Here is a 26064-nt window from a genome sequence, read left to right on the forward strand (position 1 = left end):
CTTTTAAATGTTGATAAATAATCCTTTCTTCCTGAGGTATTGTGATAATTCATGCATTTGGACAATTATGCCTTCTGTTAAGTTTGTTTAAAGTTCAACTCTAACTGTAAACAACTTTCAATCAGGTAAGAATAATCTGTGTCATATGGTTTTGCTTTTTTGCTATTCAAAAAGTCTTTCAAAGTATGTAATGTAAAGGGCAACCAGATGCTGTTGGCAAAGAACTGTATTTTCAAATGTGACCGATTTTCACGAACATTGCCACAGATGTGGCCTACACACTGGGTGAGTATAAAGCTTTGAAGAGTTCATATCTAATCACCTATTTAGAACTCTCCATGCTTTCCCACATTTCAGTGATGTTTCAAATTTTCAGAGTAAATTTCTCAAAATGCAGAGCAAATCACAAATACATGTATGATATAAAAACTGTCTCCTCCTAAATAGACTCAGAACACACCATACAGATAATGTATCATAAAAAACTCCCATTCTATCCAAATATATGAACTGATGTTAATGCCTGAACAATAACAATAGGTCACTTGCATTAGAATTCAGAGCTTGGTCATCGAGAGACAGTTTTTTCTTCCATTTAGGAAAGTTTTCCTTAGTTCCAGTTACTACAAAAATGTACAATCATCACTAACCTATTACCCTGTAGACTAGCTTTCAAAGTAGGTGCAAAACACGTTTAAATTCAAAAACTGCAGTAACCCCTGTGCTAGCATTTGTATCTAGGAAAAGATAAAAAGAAGTATCTTTGATAACTGAGATTTTTCTCTTAAATAGGTGAAATTTAGAAACATGTACAGATGCTATGTTAACTGATTAATGGGATAAGTGTAAGGAAATAAAACTAAATGGCAAAAATAATTTCTTAGTACTTAAATCAAGGATGAACTATTTCACATCAGTTATTTTCTGAAACTTTCAGATAAGGGTCCTGAATTAAAATCTTAATTAACCACGAAACTCAGAAACTAGTTTGTTGGGACGCGTGGGGGGCCCAGTCAGTTGAGCCGCTGCCTTCAGCTCAGGTCGTGATCCTAGGGTCCTGGGATGGCTTCAGGCTCCTTGCTCCGTAGGGAGCCCGCTTCTCTCTCCACCTCTGCCTGCCACTCTGCCTGCTTGTGTGTGTATGCTGGCGTGCGCTCTCTCTGAGACAGATAAATAAATAAATAAATAAAATCTTAAAGAAACTAGCTTGTTTTGGACAAACACTCAACTATAGTCAATTTAGTAAACTGGCTATGTTTCTTTAATATTATTACCAACATTCATTTTAGGCATGCCTCCTTCTTCTTCCTTTTCTCACAAACAGGGATTTGGAAGTGGTAGATGAAAGCAAGCAACAATCATTTATTCAAAACATATCTACTGAGTGCCTTACATGTACCACAATACACATATTTTACATGTCATCTTATTTAATCCTCAAAGCAACCTAAGAGATAGATATTTTTATCCTAATTCTACATAGGAATAAAGTAAGAAGGTTCAGAGAAGTTAAGTAACTTGCACGAGATCAGGATTTTTAAGTCAGGTCTTATTTTTACTACCCTGCACTAACTCTTCCCTTTCTATTCCAGCTTGCCTCACTTAACCTCAACCAACATAACTTGCCCTCTTAAGTTCTTATTCAATAATATGTGCATTTCTTTAACAGTACTAGTTTTTGGTTATCACATTATAAAAGGAAAAAATGGCTAAAACTGAGGACCAAGAATGATTTTTTTAATCTCAGAAGTGTTCTGTTTTCCATTAAATTATAGAAGAATATAATAGAAATGGCAGGGAGTCCCCCAAACAGATTTCTACTGGGAGAATCCTAACACTAATGTAGGACAAAAGATGTGCTGTGCTGTCCAATTTGTTAGACACCAGTTATATGTGATTACTGAGTATATGTGATTACTGAGTATTTGCAATGTGACTACACGGAGATGTGCCATGGTGTAAAATACATACAAATGTATAAAAAAGAGCAAAATATTTCATTAACTTTTTATACTGATTACATGTTGAAAGACAATACTTTAAATAAATTGAATAAAACTTTAATGAAGTATAAACAATATATTTCCAAAATTTCATTTTGTTCTTTTATTAATAACATGGCCACTTGAAAATTTAAAACTATATATGTATTTGGGGGAGAGGACAACAGCATTCTAAGGCCTTCCTCTGAGACTTCTAATCAGACTACACAGATAGTTTGTACATAAGGCATCCACCTGTACAAACACCATCCCTGATGAAAAGGCCCAAACCCTTACAATTAAACCTCTTAAAAGAAAAGATAGGGAGCTATCAAAAGAAAAACACTCTGGGAAAATTCACATAATTATTCTGATCAGAAATGGCAAATAAATGTTAATTCTTACAGTAATAAGCCAAATGAATGTAGCCTTCTCTCCCATATACATTCTCCAAAATCTTAAAAGCAGTCTTTCCATCTTTCGATTTCATATACTTTCATGAACATACTTATCTTTATTGCTCAAGAATTCGGCAGGATATTATTAGGGCCTTTATTCCAAATATTGATTCTAAACACACTAGACCACAGAAGATCTAGAAGTCAATGTACACTGACTTCAGGACCCACCTGCAAGTTACTGCTTCCAATACATCCCTGAAATCCATTTGTATTCTTAATCATTTGATCTTCTTTCATTAGAGGACCCAAGGAATTCCAGGAAATTGAAGTTTCTATTAATCAATGTTTTATTCTCTATAGACAAAGTACCAATAAAAACTTTAAAAAAATAAATAAAATTAACTTAAATATCACATGGTTTTTATAGAAACTGATTTACAAGGTTTTAAATTACAAATATTGCCACCATTCACTATATAAGACAACACGGACTGACCCAGAGGGTATTATGCTAAGTGAAATAAGTAGGACAGAAAGACAAAAGTCATTATGATTCAACTGGTAAGTGGAATATAAAAACAAATAAAACCCACAAATTCTGTCACCATGAAACACAGCTGGCATCCAGCTAGTACCCAAAGTTTAAAATTAACTTATTAAAACACTGAATTCAAAGTTCTCCAGTAAGTTCTTCTACCTTGTACCTACTCCTATTTAAATTGATTTAAAAACAGATTGAAAGACATCTTAAATACTCACAGTAAAGTCAAAAACAATTACATTTTATTTAGACCCCAGCCATAATAATGAATCCTTTCAGTTCATCAGAAGGATTATTCAAGGCCAAGCCATCTTGCAAATTACCTTCTAAAACTGTCGTAAAACCAAATGTTATAGCAAAACATGAAAAAAAAATCAAAACAAATCTGATAAATTCCATTTCAAAGTCCCTGGTATGATGCAACATTGATAAAACTAAAAATCTTAATAAATGAATTCATCATAAAATTAGATTAAAACACTAACATTTCCAATATGACAGATTTCTTCCTTCACTGTGTTGTATATTGGTTTGTTATGATTTCAAATCCACTTGTTTAGGACTTAAGTGAAGTTGTTTTGATCTAAGGATGAATCTGTTTATACCAAGGAATCTGCATTGGGATGCTGTCATCGACATCTGTTGTTGATGAGCACTTCCTAGCTCAACTGTTGACAGGCACTGCTGGGGACTTATGGGTAAGATCATAAGGAAGAACAGCTATGACGCAATGGACATTTAAACTTTAAATACCAAGAATTTGTGAGGACTCACCAAGAATGTTTGGTGTGGGCAAGGCTACTCTTTTGCTGATCTAAATAGCTCTCTGGAGATCAAGACACTTGGTCAACAGTGGTGTTAAACCATTCAGCAGTCTCAGGAAGAGAAGGGTTATCTGTCCCTGCTTTGGCAAGGTGACTCCTCATAGCCAGTGGTGTAAATCATGTAATGGTCCATGGAGTAATAACCTTCAAAGTAATAATTACTTTACTGCCAATACTGGTGCCATCACCAACTAGCCACTTGCCCCAGAAGTGAGGAACTAAGCCAGCAGCTAATACCCAAGTTTTTGTTGGAAGGACTGACTGTACCAAGAACCAACTCATAGAAAGGTACACCTCAACCAAATTTGGACTCTATTCTATCTTTTGCCTCCATGCAATAGTGTCACTGATCTATCATTGGTTTTGGAGTAGGTTATTTCCTTACTGGCTAAATAAGAGACATCCTGTATGCTACTAGCGTGTGAATTGTAATTCCTGCAGTGAATCTATGTTCAATTATTAGCGAATATAATCTTAGTCTCTGAGCATAATTTGCCTCAAACAAAACACTGTGCCTTATGTAATGGCCCACTTAGTTGAAAATAATGAAAAACTGAGGCCATAAATCCGATAATCCATCTTACTCAAACAAATGACCTAAAACTTTCCCTTTTCTTTGGAGTGTGGGACTGTTTCTCATTTAAATATGTTCTTTTCCAAAAGGGGGAAAAAAAAAAAAAGTCAGAGCAGCTAAATACATCTAGTTTGAATTTTCAATATAATGTTCCTAAACATGTCAGAAACATTTACCATGTACACAACTGGCTTCAGTGTTAAGCATACTAAAACTGGAACAATATACAGAAGATCAGCATAGTTTTTTGTCAAAATAACAAGAAAGTGTATGACACATTCCTGAGTTTTTTTAAACTTCAAAAAACTTTTCCTAATTCAATGAAAGATTTAAAAAAACAAAACAAAGACAGGTACCAACCTTTTCCTGAAACGCAGCTTCAGATCACTGAGAGATGGTGAGGTCTCTCTCATCCTGTCTAAATCCTGCTTGAGGGAAGATGAAATGGAATTCTGGTGAACTCCATTACCCCAGAATTGCATGAATGGGTTAAGATTGCTAGTAAAGTCATAAAGTAGAAAAGGCCCTGGACTGAGAGTCACAAAAACAGCTTTGAGTTCCGATCGGCCACAAGGAACATTATCTTTAATGTACCACTTAGCTCAACCAGCCCAAGTCCTTCATCCATAAAATAAGGTAGGGGGTTCCCAAATTCTATACATCTAGATTTCATCCCCCACTTTACTCCAAATGCCTCTCCAAACTTTAAAATTTACAGAGAATTCCCACTTCCAAACATTAATGGAAAGTCTAAATGATTCACACAAAGGCAGAATTTCAGCATCCAAAGAGACCTGCAAACCTGGAGAGCTCCCACTCCTATTAGTGGGGAAACTTCCTTTTTATTGGGTCATGAAGGCAGAGGTCAGCTAGCTCCACTTTGCAGATTTCCACTTCTTCCATAATTATCAAACTCCCTCTCCAACCCACCAACACATAATTCACACAGCCAAGGAGTATGAGGCTACAGTTCTTCACTTTAAAATACGAATTAGGGGTACCTGGGTAGCTCAGTTGATTAACCTTCTGGCTCAGGTCTGATCTCAGGGTCTTGGGATCCTGGAATTGAGCCCCATGTCTGCTTGGGGCTTTCTTTCCCTCTGCACACCACCCCCCACCACCACCACACTCTCTCACGTGCAGCACTCTCTCAAATAAATAAATCTTCAATATATGAATTAAAGGCTATAGGTCTGTGCCCCTTGTCTCAACTCCAGGGCCTTGAATGCCAATCATAACCTTTGCTGCATGATACAGATCTGTACACAGTTTCAAATTACAGTGTTGATAAGGTATAAAAATAGATTTTGTACTACCTGAAACCCTTCTCTTAAAACAATTTTTCTAAGAATATAGGAGGGGGTGGGGAATTACTGTTTAATGGGTATAAAGTTTCAATGTTGCCAAGATGAGTTCTAAAGATGGAAGGTGAAGGTGGCTATGCAATATTCTCACTGAACTACACCTTTAAAAAATGGGTAAGATGGTAAATTTTATTTGGAATACAGCAGACACACAGGACTCCTAGATGGCATCAATTGTACCAACGACGAGGAACGGATGGATGTTAAAATAGGGAAGTTGGTAAGCTGGATACTGATGCGGGATTTTGTCCCTTAAGGCGCTTGAAGGGTTTCAGAGAGGTTACTACCAATATTACAAATATGTTAATGTGAAAAAAGGGAGCATTGCTGGGCTTTCTATGGTCCTGGCAGCTTATGTGCTGTTCAACTACTGTCTTTCTTATAAGGAATTTAAACCAGAGTGTCTAAGCGAGCACTGGAGAGTACAGTGTGGAGGGTGGCCCGGCACCCCTTATTGAGGAACTGGATCACTGTTGAAGCCTTTCATACCCTGAGAATTAACACCCAATAAAAAATTACTGGTACAAAAATAAATTGGAAATTTATTAAAAGATTATTATTTATAGTATCTTCATAGGAATGGCCTTCTATTAAATACCATTCAAAACAAGAAAAGAAACCAAGTCTAGTGACCCTAAGTTTAGAGTCAGGCAATCCCAAAGCTTAAGAGAAAATCTTATGACTTATTGGGTGGCCAAAGGCAAGAGTCAACAAAATAATGCCAAGTACCAAAAATAAAAAGTTTTAGAAAAGGTATAGTTACAGCTTGCTAATGGGGCAGATGCACGATGACGGCAAAGGCTGACCATTCCTGACCCCTTCTTTGTCCTCCCTCCTAGAGGATGTTTTTCTATGGGAACACTTCTCAAACAGAATTTGCTTTGTTAGCATGTACGCTTTCATAGTTATCTGTCACTGCCTAGGATGAGAGAGGAGTGACAGATGATTACAATTTCCACCTCCCACTCTTCATACTTCTGCTCTAAGTGGAGAGGAAGCTAGAAAAGGATACTCTTTAAAAAAGAGAGGGAGAGAGAATGGATCTGGAAACAACACATAAGAGAACAGGGCTGGCTATTTCTTCAGGGTGTTCTGAGCCCAAGGCTCTGTCTCTTATGCAGCAATTCATCCACCAGGTATAGGCAGGCAAAGTCTTGACTCAGGAATTTAAAAATAAACAATGAAAAATATATTTGGAAGAATATACACAAAAGGAAGAGACCTGAGTGGTTTGGGGGTAGAGTGACAACTTTCTTCTCACAGTATACTCTTTTGTGCCTTTTGGATTTTTTTCCACATCCTTAAGTTTCTTACTCAAAAATTAATTTCAGGGACGCCTGGATGGCTCAGTTGGTTGGGCAGCTGCCTTTGGCTCAGGTCATGATCCCAGGGTCCTGGGATCGAGTCCTGCATCGGGCTCTTGCTGGGCAGGGAGCCTGCTTCTCTTGCTGCCTCTGCCTGCCTCTGCCTGCTTGTGTGTTCTCTCTCTCTGGCAAATAAATAAAATCTTTAAAAAAAAACTAATTTCAAATATTTAAAAATGAAAATAATTTTATAGAAATATGTCCCACAATAAACTTACCTTAGAAATGAAGTTAATAGGGGCGCCTGGGTGGCTCAGTGGGTTAAAGCCTCTGCCTTCAGCTCAGGTCATGAACCCAGGGTCTGGGAATCGAGCCCCATATCGGGCTCTCTGCTCAGCAGGTAGCCTGCTTCCCCCCCTCTCTCTGTCTGCCTCTCTGCCTACTTGTGATCTTTGTCTGCCAAATAAATAAATAAAATCTTTAAAAAATAAAAAAAAGAAAGAAATGAAGTTAATAAATTCTTGCTTTTAAATAAGTCAGTGAGGGTTCTTTACTCTTCTGATTGTCAAATTTTGCAACATACTTTATGACAATGAATTCTTTTTAAGAATTGCTTTTGAATAAGCTATTTAATGTTTGAAAATTTTAAGCATGGAAGTTTTATCTTATAATATTATAGAAGTCAGTTAGGTCAAATCTTATATTTTCTTCCATCCATTTATGAAATAACTATGTCCTACTATAGTGTCTCTTTGTCACATGTCTTATTTAATGGAGCTACAAAGCCACAAAAATAGCCAATCATGCCTTTTAATAAATAGGAAACATTAAGGGCGCCACCTGGGTGGCTCGGTGGGTTAAGACTCCGCCTTCAGCTCAGGCCCTGATCTCAGGGTCCTGGGATGGAGCCCCCTCCCAGCCCCCCACCCCACCTCTCTCTCTCTCTCTCTCTGCCTTCCTACCTATTTGTGATCTCTGTCGTCAAATAAATAGGTAAAATCTTAAGAACAAAATAGGAAACATTAGAGGAAACAAATCTTATGTTACTTGTTTCATTACACAAATATGCAAAAAATTACTGGATTGGATTCTCTACTAAATTTACACCAAAAAATATATATATATATATATATTTTGGGGGCGCCTGGATGGCTCAGTGGGATAAAGCCTCTGCCTTCAGCTCGGGTCATGATCCCAGGGTCCTGGGATCCAGCCCCACATCAGGCTCCCTACTCAGCTGGGAGCCTGCTTCCCTTCCTCCCTCTCTGCCTGCCTCTCTGCCTACTTGTGATCTCTGTCAAATAAATAAATAAAATCCTTAAAAAAAATTAAAATTAAAACTAAAAAAATATATTTTGAATGTGCTTAACATTCTTAATTCTTTCTTATAGGTGCTCACTATATGTTTACTTCGAAGTTCCAAGATAAACCACTAAATATAAGAGGAAACCTCAAGATAACACAATGTCCTGTAATGAGAGCATGCAATACTTGATACTGAAATGCCCTATATCTTCAATTCTTTATTATTTCACTACACGAAAGTTCAAAATACAAAACAGCATAGGTAGGAGGTTTCATTTGTAAACAAAGAATACTACACCAAAATGAGAACTATTCAATCATTTCCAAAGATGCAAATTTAAACAAATCCGAAGACTGAGCAATTGGCTAATAACTGACAAGCTGTAAAAATTAAGAAAAATTAAGAAATAGTAACATTTCTAAAGTCTTTTATGTACGGTAAGGAAAAGATACCTTCAAGAGTAGTATCGATGGGGACGGGGCGCCTGGGTGGCTCAGTGGGTTAAAGCCTCTGCCTTCAGCTCAGGTCATGATCCCAGGGTCCTGGGATAGAGCCCCACTTCGGGCTCTCTGCTCAGCAGGGAACCTGCTTCCCTCTCTCTCTCTACCTGCCTCTCTGCCTACTTGTGATCTCTGTCAAATAAATAATAAATAAAATCTTTTAAATTAAAAAAAAAATAGTATAGATGTATCTCCCCTCTGTCATAAATCAGAGAATTGGAGTAAAATACATTAAAATTTCTACCCATGGTGATGGAATGTTCCTTCAACCTCTGCATTACTCAGGAAGTTGTACACATTTTTGCCTCCAAAATGTCCCATTCCTCCCCTTCTTTTTTTTTTTTTTAAAGATTTTATTTATTTATTTGACAGACAGAGATCACAAGTAGGCAGAGAGGCAGGCAGAGAGAGAGAGAGGAGGAAGCAGGCTCCCTGCTGAGCAGAGAGCCCGATGTGGGGCTCGATCCCAGGACCCTGGGATCATGACCTGAGCCGAAGGCAGAGGCTTTAACCCACTGAGCCACCCAGGCGCCCCCATTCCTCCCCTTCTAATCTCAAAGCCACTGCCTTACTTCATTTGCTTATCTCTAAGTGACTAACATGCCTAACTTGCCAACACTTTCTCCATCACAACATTCTTCACACCACCAATCTCAGACACATCTGGTGATGCCTCTCATCAGCTAGAATAAGTACCCCAGAATAATATCTAAATTTCTTAAAATAGTATCCAAGGCTTTCATGATCTAGTGCTCTCAACCTTACTCTCCTGTTTCCTCTCCCACCACATTTATCCTATAGACCTAGATGCCTTTCTATCATCTCGATCTGTAATTCACTCTCCTCCAACATTTGAGATCCTCTAAAACTCAATTTAAATGTCAACCTCCTTCATGAATTGTTTCTCTTAGTGGGATAAACATTTCCCTTCTCTTTGTCCCCCTGCACTTCCTTTAAATTGTTGCTTTAGCGCAGCTCTCAAGCTACTGCTGGAACCAGCTATACAGAAGTGCCTATCTCCCTGTCCTATCCTTCTTGTCTTGTTCATATGTTCCCTTAAAATGCTGAAAACATGTTAAACCATCCAAGTAATATGAGCCTCTGTTCTCTAGAAGCTTTCACTCCAATAAAAGAATATATGAATATATATATTTCTTCATAATAATATTAGGGGGTATATTTTATGGTATGTGAATTATATCTCATTTTTTAAAAAATAACAGTAATAAGTGGTAGGAAAGTTAAAGATAATCCTTTCATCTACTTCCTCAGCAGGCAACTCTGATGGTAATAAAAGTTTTTAAGAAAGGAAATATTATTTTGGGTTGGCTAAAAAAAACAATCACTGGGAACTGAGTTCTCCATATTTTTAAATTATAGGTATAGAGAAAAAGCCATCTTTATTGACTTAAGACCTAATAAACTTATTTAGAAACTAGCTTCTGTTCTCGGAGACTCACAGAAATGATCATCTTAGAGCTTTCTTTTGTGTTATCTAGGCCATCCCCATGAAATTAGGTATTTATTCATTCATTCATTTATTTATTTTAAGATTTTATTTATTTATTTGACAGACAGAGATCACAAGTAGGCAGAGAGGCAGGCAGAGAGAGAGGAGGAAGCAAGCTCCCTGCCAAGCAGAGAGCCCGATGCGGGGCTCGATCCCAGAACCCTGAGATCACGACCTGAGTCAAAGGCAGAGGCTTTAACCCACTGAGCCACCCAGGTGCCCCTGAAATTAGGTATTAAAAAAAAAAAAAAATTAAACTCACTTATGACTTGCCTAGGATAGAATCACAAACTGCTTCCAGATTTCTACCTGAACGATCTAAGTATCTTAACTCTGCCTCTCAAAGTGAATCAAGCTAAACCAGGTTTAGAGTGGTTAAGTCCTGCTTCATCAACTTTCAACTGAGAAAGCAGTTCCATTTTAGAAATAAGGTCCACATAAATTGTGTTAGTTATTGTTGTGCACATGTGTGCCCACATATGCTTCTTTTTCTTGGTATCTTTTTTAAAAGTTAAGATATAATTCACATAACATAAAATTCATTATTTTAATGGTACAATTCTGTAGCTTTTAGTATATTCACAATGTTGTGTAACCATCAACCTTATCTAGTTTTAGAACTTTTTCATCATCCCACAGGGAAACCCAGTACCCATTAAGCAGTCACTCCCTATTTCCCCTACCCCTCAGGCCCTGGCAACTACTAATCTGCTTTCTGGGTATGGCTATTCTGTGCATTTCATATAAATGGAACTGAATAATATGTGACCTTTCATGTTTGGCTTCTTTCATTTAACATGTTTTCAAGATTCATCCATGTTGCAGAATGTGTCAGTATTTCATTCCTTTCTATGACTGGAAAAATTCCATTGCATGGATATACCATATTTATCCATTAGTCACCTGACAGATCTTCAGGATGTTTCCACTTTCAGGTTAATACTGCTGCTATGAACATTAGCATGCAAGTGTTTTGTGTGAACAATATGTCTTCACTTCTCCCAAGTATATACCCAGGAAAAGTACATAACAATATACTATACATTAACTATGTATAATGTCATAACAATAACTATACATTACTATTTTTAACCATTAAACCATATTAACTTCTTGAAGAACAAACTATTCACACACATTTCAAAGGGCAGTAACAATAGTTTTGCATTCTGATTAAAAGCAAATTGTGCTATGCCTAGAGAAAGAATTCCTTTGAGACCAATGTCTTTAGACGTTAAAGTAAATTCAAGGTCTTAACAAAGAATCCCTTTAAAACATTAAGACATGAAGCCTTTACTACAGTCAAGTTTATTATGGTCATCAAAGGGTTTAAATATGCAAATTTTTAAAAGTGAAAGAGGAAAATAATGACAACTATCAAGTTTATCTAGTGGGCAGTAACTATTTCCACTCACAGCAACTTCCTACTCAGTATCTCCAAGTGGATGTCTAACAGACATTTCAAACTTAATAGGTCTCAAACTGAACTCCTATTCCCTTTGCTCCCCAAACTTGTTCTTCCTGCAAACTTTTGCCTAGACACCAAACCTTGGTCTTAGGTTTGACTCACATATACACACACCCCAGTTGCCAAATCCTGTTGTCGGTATCATCCAAATATATCCAGAACCCAATCACAGTCTGTATCATCTAAATATATCCAGAACCCAATCACATATGACCACCTCTATCATATACATCATCTCTCACCAAGATTACTGCACCACTATGGCCTAGTGTCAAACATAGCCAAAAGAATCCTCTGAAAACCTATGTCAAATCATGTCCCACCTCTTCAAAGTCATCCAATGGCTTCCCAACACTCATCCCTCATTCTGTTTCATTCATGCCAAATACTCTTGGGCCTCAGGGCTTCCCCCCCTCCACCGCCACCAGCCACGATCTTCCCCTTTCATCACATACATTCTTACCTTCTTCAAGTCTTTGCTCACATGTCTCCTCCTCAGTGAAGGCTTCACCTAGCCATTGTATTTAAACTTGCCATATACCCAAATACTCCATTTTTATTTCCAGCTCTGTATCTCTCCAGAACATTTACACCAGTACAACCCACACTTTACTTGTTTGTTTCTACTTCAAGAATATAAATGTCATTAGGACTGGACAGTTCTTCTGTTTTGCTTACTGAATTCCCATAACCTTAGAACACAGGCTGGCATATAATGAATGTTCAGTAAATATTTGCTAAATGAATGAACAAATAAAAGGAAACAAAGTTGCTCAGAAAAGAAGAGCTAAACAGAAGTCAAATATTTTTAAGGAACTAATATATTAAATAGAGTAAAGATGGAATGGGAATGGAAAAACACCACTTTTTGAAAAATATACCATTATGTTACTACACTTTGCTTTAGGAAAAATGGCTATCCTTATTTATTTCATTGTTCTCAAAAAGGATCTATCCATTGTCCATTGCCAAGGGCCCTTAGCTTCTGAAGAACTAAAATAAACTCTGGGGATTCTGGAGTGATACGCTTTTCTCAACTGCCACATATACATAGAGCCAAAGACTTTCATGATCTTGGCCTTCTATTAGATCCATTCTCAGGAACTTCACACAGTACACTCATAGGTTTCTTAGCCACTTTCCAAGTAAAACCACTAATTGGGGAGTTTACCTTCCTTAGAAGTAAAATCACAGAAGCTTCAAATGCAATTGATCTTAAGATGATCTATCCCAACCCCTACATAATTTATATTAGAAACCTAAAGTGAGAAATAAAGCGACTTGCTCAAAATATCCTTAATAGTTACACTAAGTATTTTTCAAAAAGTAAGTGATAAGCATTACAAAATCTAAGAGAATTCAGATACTCAGAACAAATCCTCTAAAATCCAAAACAAGACATTATTAACAAAAATTTAGTACAAATGATTACATTTCATAGTATCAATAAGGCTATCTATCCATACATTGGATTTAAAAGATATAACAGAGCCATCAACAGAATTATACTCTGGTATTTGGCAAAGTAAATGATGGACAAATTTCAGATTTTTTTTTAAAAAGGCACACCTCTTCTCAAAAGGAGGCTTTTCTTATTGAGTGCTGGAAATGATGAGCATTTATAAAGTCTTCCAAGTACCAAACTTTCCTAAGCATTATTTCAAAGTAACAGCACTAGGATGTTTCTGTGAACCAGTCATTTTCATGTGGGGTTCATAAGGAGTTTTATTAAAATCTATATGACTGGGGTGCCTGGGTGGCTTAGTCGGTTGAGCGACCAACTCTCGGTTTCAGTTCCAGTCTTGGTCTCACGGTTGTGAGTTCAGAACCATGCTGGGCTCCACGCTAGGCATGGAGCCTACTAAAAAAAAAAAAAAAAAAAAAAATCTACATGCTCTTCACCACCACCCTCTCCTTTCCATCCCTGCAATATTCTAATATACCTTTGAGGGAGGTGTGTCCTTGGCACTATTACTCATAAGAGTATACTGTAGCCTTCAAGTGCCTTACAGTGAAAAGAGACTGTGAACCATGATTATAAACCATCTCCCATAATGGTACAAAAAAAATATGTATTTTCATGGACAGTAATGTCTTTCACAGCCCGCACCTAGTGAAATCCTATCCTGCTTTTCAAGGCTCACCCTTGTCCTCTTTGCTTGAGATTTTTTTCTGACCACTCCATCTCTGGGGGTCCTTTCTTGATGTGAAGACCTATATAGTCTTTGTTATCTGTACCTGCTATTCAGCATTCATCACACACTGACAAGGAACATCGTTTGTGTTGTCATCTTAGTTGTTGGTGACTTTTTCTACCTTTGACTAGAATATAAGGTCAGAATCCAAGGAGTTATGTAACTGATATTCCTACAGGGGTTTTCTGGAAGGCAAAACATAATTCTCTCACATATGAAAGGGAAGAGTTAGAGGCCCTTAAGGAGTGACTGGATTTAGAATACACAGCACAACCATCACTGAACTGCAATTTTAGAAGTTTTTGGTTTTACCAAACAATGATTCCCAACCTGCGAAAGTAATAAAGATATCCTTTAAGGTCAAAATAGGTTTTAAAAGCCAAAAGCACTCTCTAATAGTAGGTATTAAATAACTCTTAATTGAGAGGATACATGCATCCAAAACTATTAGTACATATATGAGAGTTATGATACTCGTTTGGTTCTCAGAGCACACTTGCTGTGCACAACAAATTGAAGTTCCCCCAAGATCTCAGACTGGCACATGGCTGAATTTTATTGTGCTGTGGATATGGGATATTATTGTCACATTAAAAAGTACTACTACTTAAAAATATTTAGGAGCAAGCAAAATACAGAAAGGCCACAAACACATCCCTCTACTTGCCCCCAACTGCAACTCCACCAGAACTCCAGCCTAAAACCCTTCTGTAACTCAACCCCTCCTCCCATGAAGTAGCACATTTTAAGCAACATGAAACAATTCACTGTTTCAATTAAACTTTTCTTATGGTTTTAAATTAATAAATAACATAGCAAAAGGAGCAAAGAAATTGCTATTTTAGATAAAACCAAATAGCAAGTATTTGAAGGTCTATCTCCTATATACTTCCTGATCCTGCTGAAATTCAATCCTATTAACCCATTTCATCACCTTTTTAAAAAACAAAGAGGGGGCACCTAGTGGCTCAATGGGTTAAGCATCTGCCTTCAGCTCAGGTCATGATACCAGATTCCTGGGATATAGCCCCCCATCATGCTCTCTGCTCAGCGGGGAGTCTGCTTCTCCCTCTCCCTTCTGCTGGTGTTCACTTGCTCTCTCTCTCAAATAAATAAAATCTTTTTAAAAAAAACAAGCAAACAAAACAAAAAACTACCAGTACTTTCCAGCAGAGGCATAAATACTATTATAATCATGGTTCAAGCCTTTTGTGCAGTCACCAACAAGAAAGAGCTTAAATAAATGAGCAGTACAGCATCCCATTTAAAGGAGTTAGCCCTAGGCTCAAACCTTGGCTCTGCCACTTATCAACTGTACGATCTTGGGCAAGTTACTTAAATAAATTCCAGATAATTTATGTAAAGTGCTTAATGGGATCCTTGGGAGGTTTTAAGGGCTGAGAAAAATGGTTACTGATTAATTATATCTGATATGTAACAACAAAGATATTATCATAATTTCAAAGCTTCCTTTCAATTCATATTGTCAGAGTTCCTTCTTGTCTGGCTTCGACAGGCCTACTCCAGGTATCATAAACCTCCACTGACCTACATCTGGTTCTGTGACCTCCTGTTCTACCCATGACTACTACCACCGGCAGTCTCCGGAAGTTAGGAAAAACTTGGCAAAACAAAACAGAAGATCACTGGAGTAAAGCAAAACAACAATAAAACCCACTCTGAAACACTGAAATCACTCAAAGAGGAATCACTGCCTTAGAAAGGGAGACAAAGTAAAAAAGAAAAAAAATAAAGTATTCAAATACTCTTAAAACCCTTACCTCTAGTTAAACAAGTGCTTTTTTTAATTTTAGGACCAAATTTTAAACATCATCATTGTCTGCAGAAGCCATGAATAACCGGAACCACTTACGAAACATGCCTTACTAAAATAATTGTCTTTAGCACTTTTGAGTTAATAATGATTTCACCATGACTACACTATTATTTAATATAAAGTCTCAACAACTTCTTGACGTTTCTCCTTTCCCATGTAATCCAACAAGTGGTGATTTAGTTATCCACCATGTGTTTAGGCCTCCTGATAATAAAGTAATTAAAATTAAGCAAGCCACAAGTCTATTTGGTACTAAAATCCTGTCAAATTCGTCAGTGGAGTCTGGTTTACTCCAGGAGCCAGCTGAGAGTTCTGTGAGAAAAATGTGGGGCTGCTCTACTTGATGCTGGCCACTCAGTAGATGGCACTCTTCCCTTTGAGCCCAAATCCCAAATTAAACCACCTCCAAGAAGCATGTTCTGTGACAGTCAGGTAGGACACAAAACAGGGCTTCTCTCTTCAAAGCACTCTGATAGTCACAATCCCTCCAGAAATGCATTCATCAAAAGCTGATGGTCCAACCAGACACTCTTCAAGAGCCCAGCAAAATTCAGATTATAAAAACATCAAACACAAAATCACCTAACTTGAGTGATTACCAAGTAATCAGCTTTTCAGGGCCTTCACTAGGTCAAGCAGATAGATACACTGTTCTTATTCAAGTATAAAGTGTTCCGTTCCTATTACATTCTGCTTTAGAGGTGACAGTCTTTCAGTGACCAAATCATTGTCTATCTAGTATTTCATCAGAGTATTTAGTGATAATAGTTTAGAGAACTATAATTTTTTTTTTATCAACATTCACTAAGACAGAAGATTACTTTCATATTACTTTCAACATTTTTTGGTTAAAAATAATTTTTGACACCCACTTAAAAAGAAACATCCTAACACAAAATTACTGTAGATTCAGTTTTACAAAAAAGTGCTTAAACAATATGATTTCTGATTAATAATATGTATTTTAATTTTAATGCATAATGGCTCCCAACTATTACATTTTAAGTAAGGTTTCTCACACTTCCGTTTCAGAGATCTTTTCTTGAAATTTAGAAAAAAGACAGTTGTAAAGAGGAATGGAAGGAAATTCCTTTTAGTCAACTTTCTAGCTAAAAGCCAAACTTTTCAGCTTCAGATGGGAATCACCTTGAACATTCCACCTTTCTCTAGAAGAGCTAAAACTCAGTCCTGGCAATAAAAGGCATAGGAGGAAGGTAAGGTGGAAAGAAAACGGTTTTAAAGATTAAAAAAAAAAGGGGGGGGGGAGCGGGGACAAGGAATAAGACCAATATATCAACTTCATTACCTATCTCTTTCCCCTTTCCACTCTCTGCGCCACTTGTCCTATGCACTTAAAGCCCATTCACCACTCCACTTGAGCTGTGACCATCATCATTCCCCAACCCCTTCTCCCCAGACATTAAGAAAGTAATGAAAAGATTCTGTAAGGGGAGCCTAATAAGACAGATGAGATCAGAAATGGCAATGCAGCTAACAGGGGCTAGCTCTAATTTCTGAAGGATTAAAAACAGCATTCTTAAAGAGACCCTTTAATTTGGGACGTAATCCCAAAATACATGTCTTCAGACATACCAAGTAAACCTGTATCCTCTCCGTGAGGATACGGAATAAACCCAAATTTTTTTTTTTTTTTTGGTATGGCATTTAGTCATTCCAGATCAAAAGATGACAGGATGAGAATATTGTATGGAAAAAGGAAAAAGGAAATGCTGTCCTTGTACAGGATAACTGAGCCATTGTGGAAGAGCGTCACAGAAACATTGCTGATGGTGACAAATTAAAGGTATACACCAAGTCCCAAGATACTGAAAAACTCAGCACTTCTCCAACCTGATTGCCTTCTACATTGTTGGAATTCCAGCTCCCCTAGCAGGCAACCAACAATAGCCTGGGAGTGGAATTAAACAGTCTCCTGAACTCATACCTGCACTGTCCTTTCCTCTTCCAAAGAGGTAAGGGCATGGGGGAGTTAAAAAAATTATAAGAATAAATTTAAAGGAGTATGATGAGTAGCAAAAAGAATGCAGTGACAATTTCATGTATGTCACCTGCAGTTAGATTTCCATCTTGCTTAATCAATTGCTTGCCTTAATGTCCACTTGCCTTAATGCACCTTGGGAGCATTAAAATTAAAAGTTTTATTAATATATACAGTGTATTTCTTGAGACACTGGTTTTTAAGAACATTATGTCATTTGCCCTTAAGCTTCCAAAAAGTGCTTTAACCCCTGGCTGGCTAGTTGTGAGAAACTGTTATCCTATGGAAGTCATGTAGATCTACTGCAGAAAAAGTGAGTTTAATCATCCCAGGTTCAAACTATAGTCTTGTTTGATGAGGTAGCAATCTTAAATGCTAGTTAATGTACTGCCCATACGCCAATGTCCTCAGGCCTAATTATGGACAATTTGAAACAAAAAGGCTTCAAAGTTCATCTTAAACCAGGGAGGTCTTACTATTTCCCATTAAGCTTTATCACCAACTTTTAAAAACAAGTAAATGTAAGGCATATGGTGGCAATGCAGGTAAGTCTGTTATCAGGTGAAAGTTCAATTTAGATCTAAACTCATTATAAAGATGTAACTGCACATCAAAGCTTATACGATAACATTCAGCTTTGGCGGTTAAAAACCAGTCTATACTATCTTCCTAAGAAGGAAATTTATAAGAGCAATAAGCCTTTTAATATCAAAGATGGGTTTCATTCATTTTATACCTTTTGGTGATCATGTTACTACTTTTTGGGTTATACTAGATAACACTGAAAGCCACATTCACTCTTTAAGGTTTCTAAGATACTCCTCATTAAATTGCTCTGTCGTGTAGTAATATCCTAGAAACCTGGGAGATTATTAATGCAGCTTTTCAGATATCTAACAAAAATTAGTTTAAGAAACATGAGACTGATTCTTATTTGTACTATCATCTAAGTTTCTATGGTAAGTTAAACAGTACCATCTTAACATTCAAATATGTGTTCAACTGTGCAATTAACTTAATTTTGAACTGCATTTTGAAACCTGACCAGATATAAAAGATCAGTATTATTAAAATGCACATGAAATAAAGAGCCCATAAACCTTTTTTCCTGTAACACTTAATTTTAATTAACACAATTTGCAGTTAAAATTGTTCATACTCAAATTATTTACTGCATAAATGCCAGGTGAATAATTTTTAACTTTACATGAAAGGTAGTAACCACCCTCAGGTAGGATGGTTATAAACGTGTGTCCATAACTACCTACTGCTAAAAGGAAAAAATTAAATTCATCTACTTACTACATATAAGGGATATGTAAGAGTTAACAGACATGTTTTCTTTCAAGACACAGTCAGTGAAAGACTTCTAACCTGTATGATATAAAGGATTCTAAATATATACAATCCATTACAGTAAAAATTTGAGTTTGTCTTGGCTCTTGGCCATGAGAGCTTAGGCACTTGCAGAACCCGAAAGACTTCACAACAATTTCATCTATAAAATACACTGGAATGGACCCCAAGATCAAATGATAAACCACTGGGGCGCCTGGGTGGCTCGGTGGGTTGGGCCTCTGCCTTTGGCTCGGGTGGTAGTCACAGGGTCCTGGGATGGAGCCCCGCATCAGGCTCTCTGCTCAGCGGGGAACCTGCTTCCCTCTCTCTCTCTGCCTGCCTCTCTGCCTACTTGCGGTCTCTCTCTGTCAAATAAATAAAATCTTTAAAAAACGAGTTCAAATGATAAACCATTAATACAAAAGACAGGAAAGTATCAGGGCACTCATTTTGAACCTCAATGACCTAATAGTCTACGACTCCTTAATTAATTTAAAATAAGGTGTCCATGTTTAAAAGAAGGAATAGTACTCTGATTAGACATTTAAAATTTTCTCCTATTCAAACTCTACATATTTAGCACTTCCAAAGGATTTGGAAACAGCACTGAATATTAATTCTAGCTAAAAAATTTAGTATTTATGTATGTGAGAAACAGATTAGTAACCTGGGTCTTCAATACAGCTTGGGGTTTCTTAATTCAACATATGCTTGTTTTTAAACATTTTTTCCTAACATTGCATTTCACTAAACTGTCAACAAAAGGACATTTCAGTTCTCTACAATAATTCTAAACATTACTTAAACCAGCTCCTAAATTAGGTTGTAATTTATTTGCTGGACCTATCAACTACATTGGTGAAGCAGCAACACACAATTCGGTGAGAATGTGACAAAGTACAAATCGTAGTTATATCTTAAAGCTAATTTTAGGAGGCAACTCAGGTAGAATTTAGAACAAATTTAAGTTAAAAATCCATCTTAGCTTGAAATGATGCTGATAATCAAAAGATCAACCCTACTGATTCAGTGCAGAAGCAGAAACTCTCCAAGGGAAACTAGTGCCTGCTGGGCCTGGTGGGCCCCAACACATTGGCAAGCTTTAACAAAAAGAAATAAATAAATAAAAATAAAAAGGGCTTTAATTATAGTAATTAAAAAAGATAACATACTCTATTCCATATATAGTATCTTAGCTAAACTTATCAAAAGAGAATCCTCTTCCAAAGTCAAAAGGTGATCCTATTTAATGCAGATTAATCACCCACCCTTCATATTTAAACAACCTGTTGGTGGTATTAATACAAAAGGGTGTGGCTAAACAACACAAAGGCATACACCTGCAGTCTTGGAAATACATGGAGGACCTTTCACCAATTTGTAACTACTACTGCAAGTATAATAGCAGGGCCCAGTAGTTACACTCTACAGTCAGACTATGGGTTCAGAACCAGCCTGTGGCACCTACTGCCTATACTCCTTGGGCAAAAACCTTTGTCTCTGTTTAGTCACTGGGTTGTCGTGAAAAATAAATTAATTAAATCATATAAAACTTTGTCTGGCACAGAGGTAGAGGAAATATGGGTTCTTACAAATATTTGCTTCATCTTCACTTGCTATGTAGTGTGATATAACCACCTTTTGAAACGACCCATTTTATATACTAATGATGATAAACACACAAAACGCTTTACTGAATATCAGACTATACTGTAAACACTTTATATAAAACAACTCAGTATTATGATACTATCATTCCCCAACACTCTACAAGCTGAATTTGTTCAGATTTGGGTTTCTATGCTTTTATAGAATTTCTTCCCTCAATAAAAATGCTTCTCATACCCTGATGACATGCATAAGTGCTGCCCAGTACTGCTAACCAAATGCTTTGCCACAGAACAAATGAAACAGCTAACAATCTGTGTAGGCTGTGTAGGTGTAACAAAACAAGACATGATACACCTACTTCAGGAAGCCTCACAACTGCACAAGTTGAACCCCACCCTGAGTCCAGATTTTAGGGCTGTGTGAAGGAGATGACGTTATGTCATCTTAGTCTCAAAAGACATTCTGGTTTTACAAAGACCAAATGCACACTTTAAACATCACTTGGGACGCCTGGGTGGCTCAGATGGTTGGACGACTGCCTTCGGCTCAGTTCATGATCCTGGAGTCCCGGGATCGAGTCCGGCATCAGGGACTCCCAGCTCCATGGGGAGTCTGCTTCTCTCTCTGACCTTCTCCTCTCTCACCTTCTCACTCTCTTTCTCTCTCAAGTAAATAAAAAAATAAAAATCTTAAAAAAAAAAAAAAAAATCACCGAGTGAAGCACATCCTTCCCAGTACAGCATTATTGAAAAAAGGAATTAGAAATAGAAGTGTACAATTTTTTCATTTTTAGAATGTAAAACATTTTGAAATACAATCCTTCTATTATGCAAAATACATTTCCCATGGTCACCTGTCATGTCAAATGTTAACAAACCTGTTAGCATACATGTAAAAAAGCTACAACATATTGACTGCCCCATGACCAATTATCTCTTAGTTTGCATTTAAATTGAGACATTCAAGATTGATAGGACGCTTGTTCTTTAAAAACTTCTACCAACATGCCAGCACCTGAGGTTAATTTAAAGAGTGAACTCTTTGAATCGGGCACCTGGGTGGTTTAGTCAGTCAGTTAACGGTGTGCCTTTGGCTCAGGTCATGATCCCAGAGTCTGGGGATCTAGTACGGCATCACACTCCTGGCTCCGAGGAGAGTCGGCTTCTCCCTCTCCCAATGCCCCCTTCCCCAGCTCCTGCTCACTCTCCCACTTGCTTTCTCTCAAATAAATAAAATCAGAAGAAAAAAAGCGGGAAGAGAAAAAAGTGAACTCTTTAAAAAGATGAAAAATTAAATGTAGCCAAAGTGGCCATTTTTTTCCTGGCCCTCCCTCTGCAAAATTAATCAGGTCAATTTAAGCAAAGGAAAACACGTTACAGGTCAATTAAAATGCAATCAAGATTTGAATACAAAAAACTTTACACATATGCTCCAAAAGTAAGGCTACAAATGAGTTGGTACCATACCTTACTTACACCAATTTTTTAATAGTCAAGCAACTTAATTTAACGACGGGTTACCCTGCACTCTTACTCTCTTTGCCAACGCTCTCTTGAAAGTCTTCTGAAGCCCAAATTGGGATATACTAAGCACAATGTAGAGGCACTTCATTCCAAGAAAAGCAATCATTTCATACTGCTAAATCAGAAATATTGTATAATTTAACATAAACATGCACACACGTTGACGTAGCTGGTTCCAACTCCTAGGATCTTATCAACTCCTTCACCACACCGAACTCAAAGCCTCCTGGTTGAGTTGAATTCCACTTCTCTCCTTACCACTACAGTGGTCAGTGGCAAAAGCACAAGTGCCAAAGAAATTAGTGGTTTTACTACGCTCCCATTTTAACCGGGCACCTACTTGCAATTAAATCTCTGCAACAAAAAAGTTCACCTAAGGCCATTCTTGCCAATTTAATAAAGGCCTAGCTTATTCTACCTGTCTCTGTGGTCTTGCCTCAGCTGTAACAGCATACCTCCAAAGAGGCTGGACGTGCCCCAAACACCAGCAAACGGGACCTGCTGCCAACTCTGCTTGTCACCCCAGGCAGGAAGCACAACCATAACGTGTAGGTGTTCGTAGGGGTGTGTGCGCGCGCTGGGAGGACGGGGGACGCGGACTACAGGAGAGAGGTGGCCGGCCGCTTTCAATTAGTAACACAAGTTTTTTAAAATGAGGAAAAACAAAACCAACCAACCTTCCTTCCCTTACCTCCACCTTCTCCGAGCGCGGCCACCTCGGGGGCACACCTTCCGAGCTTAAGGTCCCCAGGTCACCCACGCTTCAACGAGCTCTTGATTTTCAGAACTCCTTTACCCTCTCGAGGGAAACCAGAGGACGCCCAAGAGTCGGGCCCACCCGGCGGCGCCAAGGGGCCCTCCCCCTCGGGTCCACTCCCCTCGGACCAGCCCAAGGCTCCCATTCCGGCCCCCCGGGAAGAAGACGTTCACCTGAGGACGCAGGGGACAGCCAATCGTAAGTCCCCTCGGCCCCGCAAGCCCCCGCACTCCCCGCCCCCGCGCGACCCCCAGGAAGGGTCCCACCGCCCAGCCAGCGCGGGCGCAGGCCATCCCCGCCGGGAGGAGGGGCTCGACGACGGCGCCTTCTCTCCCCTCAGGATTACCTCGCAGCTCGCCTCGCGCAGCTGGCTTTGTGCTCCCTTTCCTCCTTCTCCGCGGCCGCGGGAGCTGCAGCGGCCGCTCGATCCGCCGCCGCCGCCTCTTAAGCGCCGCAAAGCTCCACAGGGGAGGACACAAGGGGAGGGGGCGTGAGGAGGGAGGGACCTGGGCGCCGAGCCCTCGGTAGCAGGAAGCGGCGACACCTGGGTCGCGGTGCCTCTAGCTCTCGCTCACTGTTTTTGAAGAAAATAATTTAAACCCCCTTCCTTCCCCTCCCGCCCCTCGACCCAGCGACCGTTACCAGCGGGCCGCTCGCGCTCTGGCGGGACTGGCCGAACGCCCCCGGAGCGTCCTTTGGCCCCGCCCCCTAAGCCCCGCCCCAATCCCCGCCCATAGGCCCCCAAGCGCCTCTGGCTCCGCCCCTCGCACCCCCGAACGCCCCTGGTCCCGCCCTTTGGGCCCCCCGAGCGTCCTGACCCCGCCCCTCAGAATCACAGGACGTTCTCGGTGCCACCTCCTCAAGGCTCCGCCCCTTGCGGCCCCTCGCGCCCCTCGCGAGCCTTGCCTCCAGCGGCTTCGGCCCCCTCCCCGCCCTCTAACCACATCTGTGTAGCCGCGGCCGCAAGGACCTACCGGCCCGCCGGGCCTCGGGGAGGGCCTGGCGCTAGGCGGCTGCCTGGCACCTCTTCGGCGTCCTCCTCCGGCTATGCAGTTCCGATCCGTGGCGTCCCCTGAGCGTCAGAGGGGGAAATAACCCCGACGGAAACCCGACTGCCAGGAGGAGGAGGAGGGACGCCTCAGAAATGTCGCCCACCCTAACCTGAGCGAGCCCTCTCCGCCCCGAGGCTGAGCCGCAGCTTTCGGTCAACCCCTGCCGCCTGCTCTGGCAGCTGGGTCTTGAGGGGGCGGCCACGGCTAAGGTTCAGTCTCCGCGCGCCCCCCATAGGAGGGGCCTAGGTTTTCTGCTCAGAGTACTGCCTCTCCGGCGCTTCCTCCCCCTACTCACCTCCCCAGAGGGGCCGGGCAACGACGCCCTCAGTCCGGCTCCACTTAGGCCGGTGGAGGGTCTTCACCCCTACTTTGGCCCCTGGCTTGGTGACCTTATGAGAGCTGGCTTCTTGGGGGGGAAAGAGTCGAGGGAGGCAGCGCCAGCTTTCAAAATGAATTTGGGGCTGGGTAAACTTTGCAACATGAGATGCGATAGCAGGGATGTGGATCCATCCACAGGTGACACTGGGCCCCCTCCCCCTCCGTCGCCCAGACACGTTCCTCATTCCAACCTGTTCTCCAAACAGACCTCCCAGTAATGCACACCTTTCTCTGCCACCCACGATTCGCACATCCCTTCCGCACACGTGTCCTCCACGGACACGCATCCACTCGCAAGCACACCCCTCCAAGCGCCATTCTGGTTATTCATGGTCCCTGGAGTCAACCCCACCCTACCAAACAGAACAAACTTCATTCCCCACCCTTATCTCCCTTCGTTTCCAAGGCCCTGGCGACGGTCCACTTCATTTCCTTCCTCCTCTGCAGACTCTTCCCCCTCAAATACTTCATGCCATCCCCCTTAGCCGCATCCCCTCTTTCTTCCCTAAAAATGTGCTAATTAAAATGTAGTTTCCTCTTCCCACATATGAAGTGTGGAAAATGAATCTTGTGTTGGCACAAACTGTGATTCATTTTCTCTCATTTTCTCTCTCCACTGGACTAAGGCTATAGAAATTTTAGTCTACCACCATCTCCCATCTGCTCAAAATCTAACCATGCCTTATGATTTTTAAATACCCCTGAAGGATCAAGGGAAGGCTTCCTGACTTTGGTGAGAAAATATTTAGAAAATGCTCAGCCTGTCATTTTATTTGGTGTTTAAAAATATCTGCAGTATTTGAGAGAGATATTGGGAGTGGCTGGATTTTTTTTTTTTTTTGCATTTATAAAGAAAAAAAATGAAAAGCTTCTGCATGCATCAAGGTTAGCCTTTTATGAATAGCAAAAATAAATAAATAAAAGTATGTTAAGAGCACTTATCAGACAATAGTCTCCACTATATAGAGCATTTCCCACTCACAGATCTAAACAACCCCCTCCCCAAAGAAGACAAATTAACATAATCCATTTTAAGCATGTCTGATGAGCCATCGTTTCCATGATCATTCCCTTTCCCACAGTTTCTGGACAAAATGGATAAAAGATCGGCTTACCCGCGGGAGATGCAAGGCGTTCTTGTGTCAAGGGTAGTAGACGTGTGTGTCTTCTGTAGGTGTGGGTTCTGCAGTGCTGCACAGGAGCCCACTGCAGCCTCAGACCAGCGGCGGCGGCGGCGGCAGCCACAGCCACAGCAGCCGCTGCAGCTTCTCCCAATGCTGAGTAGTAAAGTGACTTAGTATACTGAGACTCCCCAGTTACCATTAGGCGCTTGCTTATAAAAAAGGAGGCAGAATCTTTCTTAAAGGAATGGGCTTTGTTTCTCCTCTCTACTATTGCTTCATAAGCAGCACAAGCAGGGACTTTTTGGGACTGAGTAAAGCAGTACAGCTGTGGGAGGTCAAGGTTAAAATTGACCGGATGGATGATCGAGGGACTGATTTAGTGCGAATCAATGAAATGCTAGAAGCACACTTGTTTTAAAGAGCCCTGCTAACTTCAAACATTGGGGTCCATGGCAAAAATAAAGCGCTGTGCCTGG

At 39.8% G+C, this 26064-nt stretch overlaps 1 protein-coding gene across 8 annotated transcripts in view; it reads right to left on the minus strand.

Moving 5' to 3' along the window:
- The window catches only part of ADD3 (adducin 3), a 125591-nt gene extending 99842 nt beyond the window's left edge, over window positions 1-25749 (minus strand). For 3 of the 8 annotated variants that reach the window (XM_059173252.1, XM_059173250.1, XM_059173242.1), the window contains exon 1: window positions 23381-23704. The gene's annotated coding sequence lies outside the window, so the exon portion shown is untranslated. Of the gene's footprint in view, window positions 1-22968; window positions 23052-23380; window positions 23706-24008; window positions 24147-25579 lie in introns of those variants that run through there. The other 5 variants (XM_059173246.1, XM_059173251.1, XM_059173244.1 and 2 more) reach the window with 4 other exon arrangements.
- Window positions 25750-26064: the final 315 nt, after the last annotated feature.

This window comes from Mustela lutreola, chromosome 4 (genome assembly GCF_030435805.1).
Source record: "Mustela lutreola isolate mMusLut2 chromosome 4, mMusLut2.pri, whole genome shotgun sequence".
Classification (NCBI taxonomy): Eukaryota; Metazoa; Chordata; class Mammalia; order Carnivora; family Mustelidae; genus Mustela; species Mustela lutreola.